A 9,069-nucleotide genomic window follows, 5' to 3' on the forward strand; every position below is an offset into this window, starting at 1 on the left:
ACCAGGTTATAGTCTTATCCTTCTATTTAATTTTCAATTTTCCCTTAAAAGAGTAAAGAGAATGGAGAACAATGATGCAATATAATGGAACTTCTATAAATTAACTGTATTTTGTGTACCCTTATTTTGCATATATATATATATATATATATATATACTTTGTTATTTTAACAATTTTTAAACATAAATTTTGTTTACCTTAATTACATTCACTACATTGTGCAACTATCACCACTATCTATTTCCAAAACATTTTTTTACTTTAACAAAAACTCTGGAGCATATGAACAATAAAAAATAGAAAAAAATAGAGAACACTTCACAAATGTACATGTTATTCTTGTACAGGGACCATGCTAAACTTCTCTGCATCATTGCATTTTTTGTATATGGGCTGTTGAAGCAAACATTGGAGTGTTTTTCTCTCAAAGTAATCCCATTTAGAGCTTCAGGAAATCCACCAAATGGAATGATGGCATTCCTTTGAATTAATACTAGGAAGAATTTGTATTTTGTATTTGAGCCCTGCCTTCTGTCTCCTTGATGGTCAACCTCACAAAGCTGTTTCTTTCCTCAGAAAGCCAGTACCGTAATACTGGCTTCTATTCCAGTCAGACAGCATGAGCCCTTGATCTGTAACAGCAGTGACAAATTTACTGAATACAAATTAATATGCATTAGTTAGGTGCATTTTGTTATTTGACCAGAGAGAGAGAGAGAGAGAGAGAGAGAAAGAATCTTCATCATTGGCCTATGAAAAGACTTTTTTTAATTTAATGATTTTTTTTAAACTTTTTTCTACACAAACCATTCAGTTTCTTCCATTCTCTTTCATTACAATAGGAAACCATAATTGTAATATACATATATATTATAAATATAATTTATTTATATATATAAGCATATATAATTTTTATGTTCCTAGATAAAGTACTGTTTGAATATTTTTATGTCTCATTTTGCTTCATTTGTCACTCAGCATTAGTTTCTTAAAGTTGATATATGTTGATATATGTATGTGGAATATATGTGATATAATTTATCCACTTTTCAAGTAATGGGTATCTAAGCTGCTTTTGCTGTTGAAAAATTTATATACACACTTGTGTGTGTGAATATAAAAAATACTGACATATGCACATATATATATATACATATAATAAACTGCTCTATATATTAAATATTTGTAGTTAAAATTTGTTTTTAAATGCTAAAACTGGGCTTCCCTGGTGGTGCAGTGGTTGAGAGTCCGCCTGCCGATGCAGGGGACGCAGGTTCGTGCCCTGGTCCAGGAAGATCCCACATGCTGCGGAGCGGCTGGGCCCGTGAGCCATGGCCGCTGAGCCTGTGAGTCCGGAGCCTGTGCTCCGCAACGGGAGAGGCTGCAGTGGTGAGAGGCTCGCATACCACACACACACACAAAAAAAAATTGCTAAAACTATATTTGAGGAAATTTGCTTAAAAGCTACACAGAAAGGTAAAAATGGAAAATATAAGTAATGTGATTCATAGGTCCAAAAACCTAATAGGAGGCTCTAGAAAAGAGAACAGAAAATATTGGGAGGAAAAAATGTTAAATAAATAATAGAAAAATGGTTTAGAGCTGAAAACCACATATTTATATTTAAAGGTTATACTGAATGATTAAAATGTAAAAAAAAACAAAAACAAAAAAACCAGAAATATCTCTTGAAATTTTAAATATTAAGGAAAAGGAAATCTTATGGGAAAAGAATCTTAAAAAGAGTGGATATATGTGTATATATAACTGATTCACTTTGCTATACAGGAGAAACTAAAACATTGTAAATAAACTATATTCCAATAATTTTTTTTAAAAAAAAGGAATAAAGAGATCTTAAAAGTTCATTGAATGTTGTAAAAACAAAGTCATTTGCAAAAGAAAAGAAGTGGATTTAAATCAGATTATCTTTTGGTAAAGGCAGTTTCCTTGTGCATGTAGTCTTTTGGCCCCCAGTGGGCCACTGAAGACCGGGCTTTGTGTTTGCAACACTTTCTTATCAAGAGATAAAGAACCCACACCACCTGGGCTGAGCTTATGACTTCAGGTGGGAATATTTTACCCTGTTTCAGGCTAAAGGAATGCTCTTTTGTCTTTGCTTGAAGAGTGTGCTCTGGTTGGCCCCTGACCAACACCACTGTTATATCTGTTCGCAGCGGGGAGAGCTCATGTAGACAAATTGCCCTGTGTTGGCCTCCAAGAGAGGCTGTGAATGAATACATTCATTTATTTTTCTTATCAGGGCCCTGCTTTTCAATCTTATCCTCTGCCAATACTCAACCCCAGAAAACCACTTTTCCTTAAAACCAATCTTATATCTATCAAGCTATTTTCAAGTGACCAGGTGTAACACCTCCAACCCCCTAGAATCCTGAGCAACATTAAACTTCTCTCCACTCCATTTTAGCAATATAGTCACCAAGACACTTGCAAGGATCTTAACTTTTCCATTTGTGAAATTTGAATTGTGGAACTGTACTTTCTGACTAAACCCCCATATTGGCATCAACCTACTTCATAGTATACTGGAAATTGAATGGGCTTTGAAGTTTAAATATGAGTGAGTTTCTGAATAAAATTTAAACTTTGAGCATCATTTTTCTCTCATTTAAAATGAAAAAAAAATGCTGTTTATCCCACAGAGTTTTTTTCAAATATATATTTAAATATATCTTTGACTATGGTATATTAATTTTCATTATTGCAGAAAGCAGTTGATTAGATGTTTCTGTACTTTGAAAGAAAGAGTCAACAAGATGGAAATACTAATTTTGGCTCTACACACCAGGTATATCTATATATTAAGTCATATTTATGTTCTTCATTTCTATCGCAGAGAAAGAGAAGAATTCTCCCATTTTATGAATATCTCATTAAATGTTTTTTAAAATTTCTTTTTGCTTATAAGGGACTAGAGTCAAGATAATCATTTCTTTTTTTTTTTTGCATTTTTATTCCCTCACCAGTTTGTGAGATAAGGAGAAGAATAGGGTTAATAACCAATTAGAATCAAGGAAGGTGTGAATGGAAGATGTTCAGTCCTTGTGGACAAAATGGACCCATATGATAGATAATTATTGTGACCCTACAGAGGTAGTTATGTTTTGACATTTTTTTACATATGATTTTCAAAAAGGTAAATAACTTTTCAACACAAAAAGCAGCTAGCATTTTTTTCTGAGGCTAATTTCATAATTATTAAAATTATTATTTGAAAAAAGAAGTTAATAAAACCATGCATGTAACAATTGAAGTTTTTGTCACCAAAATGCGAGTAACTTTATGTACCATTTTACCATAATTGTCAGAAGAGAAGGAGAACACAGAAACTAAGTTAATGGCTTTATATTTTAGGAGGAAGTCAAGCAGCTTCATTACAAGATGACCATAAGAAATTTTACATGATCAATATGGAAAGTGAATGGGAAATTTGGTAACACATTTGCACTGCTTGCATCTTTAAAGTTTTTAATAATGTAATTAATGTCAACATCAATCCATAGATTAATCTAAAATACTTATTTTTTGGTCAATATTAGTAATTATTTTTATCCCATTTAAAAAATGAGCTCATTCTCGAGGCTGTTGGACTTTGCAATACAGCTTTAAACAAAGCAACAGATGATTTCTGGTGATATAGCTGGAAATTTGTCTCTAAATGTGTCCTCCACTTGTACAACACACAATTTTCCAATATGTTCTTCAGCTACTAAAGCTGAATATAGAAAGACAACAGATTTTCATTTTATATTGTCACATTTGATTCAAGTCTTAACTGAAACTCTGATATACACATCAATAATTATTGTTTCCCTGATTTGAAAGGAGGCAGACTTCAGAAGACTTTTTTCTTTCTTCTGTCTTTCCTTTTTTTTCTTTGTATTAAAAGTTTCAGTGTTTTCTCAGACAATGTTTGTGTGCCACCAATGTAGCACTTTGTCTTATTGGCAAGAAACAGGTGACATTACCTGGAATACGTAGAACAAAGGATTGGTGAAAGTGCCTAATAAAATAAGTTTAACCAATATTTGCAAAGACATCCAAAATGATTTAGAATCCTTGCCTTGCATTAATAGTTCAGACAAACCAAGCGCAAATCAGAAACAATCAAATCGGTATACTAGGGAACATAGGGATAGTTGCTGCAACCACAAGTATGTGTAAAATATGTATTTTTTTGGTGTTATAAGCCTTTATAAGCCTCAATTAAAATTATTTTTTAAAGAGTTACTTAAGATTGTCTTGTTTCATATAATTTAAAATTGTTGAAAATTTATCATATGGTGAATATCACATGAGGCTCTTGATAAACATTATTATTCTAATTTATTTGAAATTAAGCATGATTTCTATAGTAACATACATGAATTTAATCAGGAATTGAATAATGATTATGTTATATCACTAGTAGATTAAGATTTATTTTACTGCAATTCTGAGGAAAATAATAAATAAAGGTCAATCAACCATTGATGAGATAAAACTTTATGTCATATAAAACCCAGCCTACATGCAGCTCTCCAGAATGAATGAAATAGGTTGATGGCTGAGTGAAACAGTAAGCAAGGCAGATTCACAATTTAGTAAAGATGCCTTTCTTCTCAGAATACAAGAATCTGAACCTAGGAACCTCATAGCCACCCACATTGGAAAGCAATATTTCTACTGAAATGGAATGAAGAAAAAAATAGTCTTCTTAATGTAGCACTTTTATATAATTTGAGTTAACTTGTTGATTAAATATTTTTACTTTATACTAGCATTTTGTTCTTTTACTTTTCACTATAGACAGAAATACAGTTGGAGAATTTTTGTTTCAAAGTCAATAGAGATGCTTGTTATATTAGCTTCTAGTTTTACTCTAGATCAATAAATATGCCATCATTCATTATATTTAATTTATTATCATATGTGTGTGTTAGTATAAGCATCAAAATTATTAACCTATAGATACTAGGATTGGAGAAAGTAGTGGTCTTTCCTGCTTTAAGAAATTTCTGGAAGTTCTAATAGTCTCTTTTCAATATGTTTCTGTAGAGAAAATTTGATAAGCTAGTTCTTTATGTAATATACACAATGTTTGCTTAATTTATAGTCACTTCATTTTAAATAAAGACTGCTTAGGTTCTCAATCTTAGTCAATGTTAGGCTATGAAACCCTGACTGTTAGCTTGGCTCAGTGTCCATGGAAACAAATCCCAGATTCCACAATAGCAACAGGATTTAGATGGCACTCTTCCCACAGTGTAACACTTTGGACTAAATAATATTCTGTAATATAACAGAAAAAAGCTAAAGTACCAAACCACTTAAATCTGTGTTTAAAAGGATAGAATTCAATTTATGCTGAAAATATAACAGTAACTCATTTCCAAATGACAGAAAGAAAGCAGCAGGCATCAGATAAGTTTATTGCTATTTGTGTGAACTGTCAGGAAAGAAAGAGACTTACCCAGTTGAGCATACTGAGACTTATTATCACATACAAATCATAAAATTCAATACAGAAAAGTTGTCAGGATCATATGCCCCCCAAAAATAAATCTGAAAAGAAGCAAGATGTTTGCCTTCTATCCAGACCCGTTAAATTTTAAGGGCCTTTTTATTAATTGTTCTTTGTTCTTACACTAACATGAATGCACACACATGTACAATCACTTGCCAATCAAGTCAGATTAAATATGTTAAAATATGACATATTAAAGCTGTCATATTATAATTTCCCTTGTCACAATCTTTTAAGGATCTCTTTGTTTATTAGGTAAAAAAAAAATAGCTATGTCACTAGAAACCTTCAAAGTTCAGACTCACTTTTATTTTGTTTTATTTTTCAAAATTATTGACTATTCATGTGTATGGATCAATAACTTTCTTGAAAGTCTATGTAAAGACAAGCTTAGAATTCAGATACAGTTAACATTGATTGAGTAACAATCATGTCCTGGGATAGATATTTTAACATATCACCAACTCTCTCAACAATCCTACAAAATCAGAATGATGGTTCAGCCATTGAAATACTAGAAGACAGGAGAAGAAACTAGTTCTTATATCTCCTAAGTTAGAATTTTTTTTTTTTTTTTTTGCCATTTTAAGTCCTTTCGCCTTTTGCTTTCAACCCTGTATTAGATTATTTCATTATTCATAAGAAATCTAACAAAATGTATTCTTAGAAAAAAAATCGAAGAAAATGTCATTTAAATTAAGACAGTGTTCTAGTCTTAAAAGGCTAATGTTTCATGTGAGGTAGTTTCGATTTTGTAGAAATTAAGAATATTACATTATACTTGCTATTTTGTGATTGATTAGTCTGTGGATTATTTATTATTTCCTATAAACTATTTGACTCAGTTTTATCATTTTCTGCAATTAGCAGAAAAATGTGTCATATGTACCTAAGGCAAAATTCATTTTTTTTTCCATCTCTTCAGGTAAAATAAAATTTCAGCCTTAATGAGTAACTATTTGAAATACTAATTTATGTGTAAATATAAGCACTTTAATAATTATCTTAAGTAATTACTTAAAGAAGAAATATAAAAAAATATAGAAATGATAAATAAGCATATGAAAAGATCCCCCACATCATATGTCATTAGGGAAATGAAAATTAAAACAATAAGATTCCAATATACAACTATTAGAATGGCCAAACTCCAGAACATGGACAACACCAAATGCTATTGAGGAGATGGAGCAACAGGGACTCTCATTTATTGCTGGTGGGAATGCAAAATTGTACACCCACTTTGGAACCCAACAATCGCATTCCTTGGTATTTACTCAAAGAGTTAGAAACTTTTACCCAAAGAGTTAGAAACTTTTATGTTCACATAAAAATCTGCACATGGATGTTCATAGCCATTTATTCATGGTTTCCAAAACTTGGGAGAAACCAAGATGTCCTTCAGTATTGGATACATAAACTGGTATATCCAGACAATGGAACATTATTCAGCACTCAAAAGAAATGAGCTATGAAGCCAGGAAAAGACATGGAGGAAAATTAAATTATTATTACTAAGTGAAAGAAACCAAACTGGAAAGGCTCAATATTTTATGATTCCAGCTATATGACATTCTGGAAAAAGCATAACTACAGAGGAAATATTTTAAAAAACAATGGCTGTGGGGTGATGGGGAGAGATAGATGAATAGAGTACAGAGGATATTTTAAGGCAGTGAAAATATTTTGTATGATATTTTAATAAAGACTTGTCCAAACCTATAGAAGGTACAACACCAAGAAGGAATCCTAATTTAAACTATGGATTTGGGTTGCTTATGATGTGTCAAGGTAGGTTCATCCTTCATAAAATATGTACCATTCTGATGAGGGATACAGATAGTGGGGGAGACTATGCAGGTGTGGGGGTAGTGGGTGTGTGGAAAATCTCTTACCTTCCTCTCAATTTTACTATAAATCTAAAACTGCTCTATAAAATAGTCTTGAAATTTAAAAAATAATTATTTTTATCTTTCAATAAAACAAACATTTCTTCCTGACTTTACCAGCTAAATAAATTAACAACTTAACACTTGCCTTCTCTGTAATATCTACCTGCTAGAACATCACTGAGCATAGAATTACCATTCACCTTATTTAGGATGTATTATGAAGTGGATTTACTAGAGCTCAAATTGTTCTGAAAAAGTAAATAAGATAAAAAGGAAAAAAAAGGGTGGAGACAGCCTTGTGTATTTTCATGTTTTTAGTCCTCAGATGAATCATATTTAAGTTGTCAGATACTCCTTATTCAGTAGTTGAAGAGACATTTTATAGAAAATAGGAAAGTCTATGGAGAATGGAGGAGTAAAAGTTAGAAATTTTATTTTCCAAAGCCAAGAATGAGACACAGTTTTGCATTTATTAAATATTCATGTTCTTTCCTAGAAACATAAATAGAAATCTCCTCTCCAATATTCAACATACTCTCACACTGTTACTTATCCTAATTTTATAATAAAAGTACAGACCTCTAAATTACATAGCCATTTATAATTACCTCTAAATAAAAATGCATATTTTGCCCATTATTACTTCTGCACTCTCACTGGAATTCCCTTAAATACCCCACCATTAACTTAAAATATGTCCAAAACTGACACCTTGCATTCTTTTACATTTTTCCCAATCCCAGTCCCTTAGACAATACCTGACATTTGGTGTTTGTGGTCTTAGATAATCTATTGTATAATCTATTGTATAATTTATAGTATCCAGACTTTGTTTAATAAATATTTTAAATCTAAGCTATTATTAAAATGTGGGACACTTTGATTGACATTGCCTATTCATTTAAAATATGATGACATCTTTTTTGAGAGATTGTATTTCTTTTAGAATTGGCACATTTTCCAAGTAACTTTTTTGCATGTTGTCAATTACAGGCTTCTTTGATTATAACATTAATCTAGCATAATTAAGAGGACAACTTGATTTCTACTTGCTATACCATCTTTGACTTGGCTACCCTCAAATTTTGCATTACCTATAAAGTTCTAGAACTGTATTAAAATGCCATGCCTGGAGACAAAGTTACCAGAAGGAGTTTTCAAGTCTGTTTTCTACAGATTGTTAGCTGAAGTCAATTGACACAGATCTCTCATTTCTTTGGTTTGAAATGTATCATTATGAGCGATTGTTCTAGTTGCTGTTTTGTACCTGCTTTGTGGAACTCAGCACTGCTTATTGACATACTTTCCTTGGGTAAATTCTACACTTCAAGCAGATCTCTTGTCCCTGACTAGGTTCATGATTTAGCCTCAATGCACTTTTTTTTAAGTATATGAAGCATTTTAAAAGTATTAATGTTCAAGTTTAATACAAATGTTTATGTCATTTAAGATATAAAGCTGAGAAAGATGCCAACATAAAGATTTCAGAAAAAAATATATCTGGTATTTAAACTTCATGCAGTACTGTATTTCATAGTGAATTTAATTTTAGCAACATTTTACCCAAAATAATAAGCAAAGGTAAATCTCAGCCTGAATAATTAAATGAAATATCAGACTATATTTATGCATGCATGTATAATCATGCG

General features: G+C 31.3%; 1 non-coding gene across 1 annotated transcript; it reads right to left on the minus strand.

The window, feature by feature from the left end:
• Positions 1-303: 303 nt before the first annotated feature.
• Positions 304-408, minus strand: LOC112414665 (U6 spliceosomal RNA). Its single transcript, XR_003006205.1, has one exon. It is a non-coding gene; the product is annotated as a U6 spliceosomal RNA (small nuclear RNA).
• Positions 409-9,069: the final 8,661 nt, after the last annotated feature.

Source organism: Neophocaena asiaeorientalis, unplaced genomic scaffold (genome assembly GCF_003031525.2).
Source record: "Neophocaena asiaeorientalis asiaeorientalis breed wild unplaced genomic scaffold, Neophocaena_asiaeorientalis_V1.1 scaffold127, whole genome shotgun sequence".
NCBI classification, from domain to species: domain Eukaryota; kingdom Metazoa; phylum Chordata; class Mammalia; order Artiodactyla; family Phocoenidae; genus Neophocaena; species Neophocaena asiaeorientalis.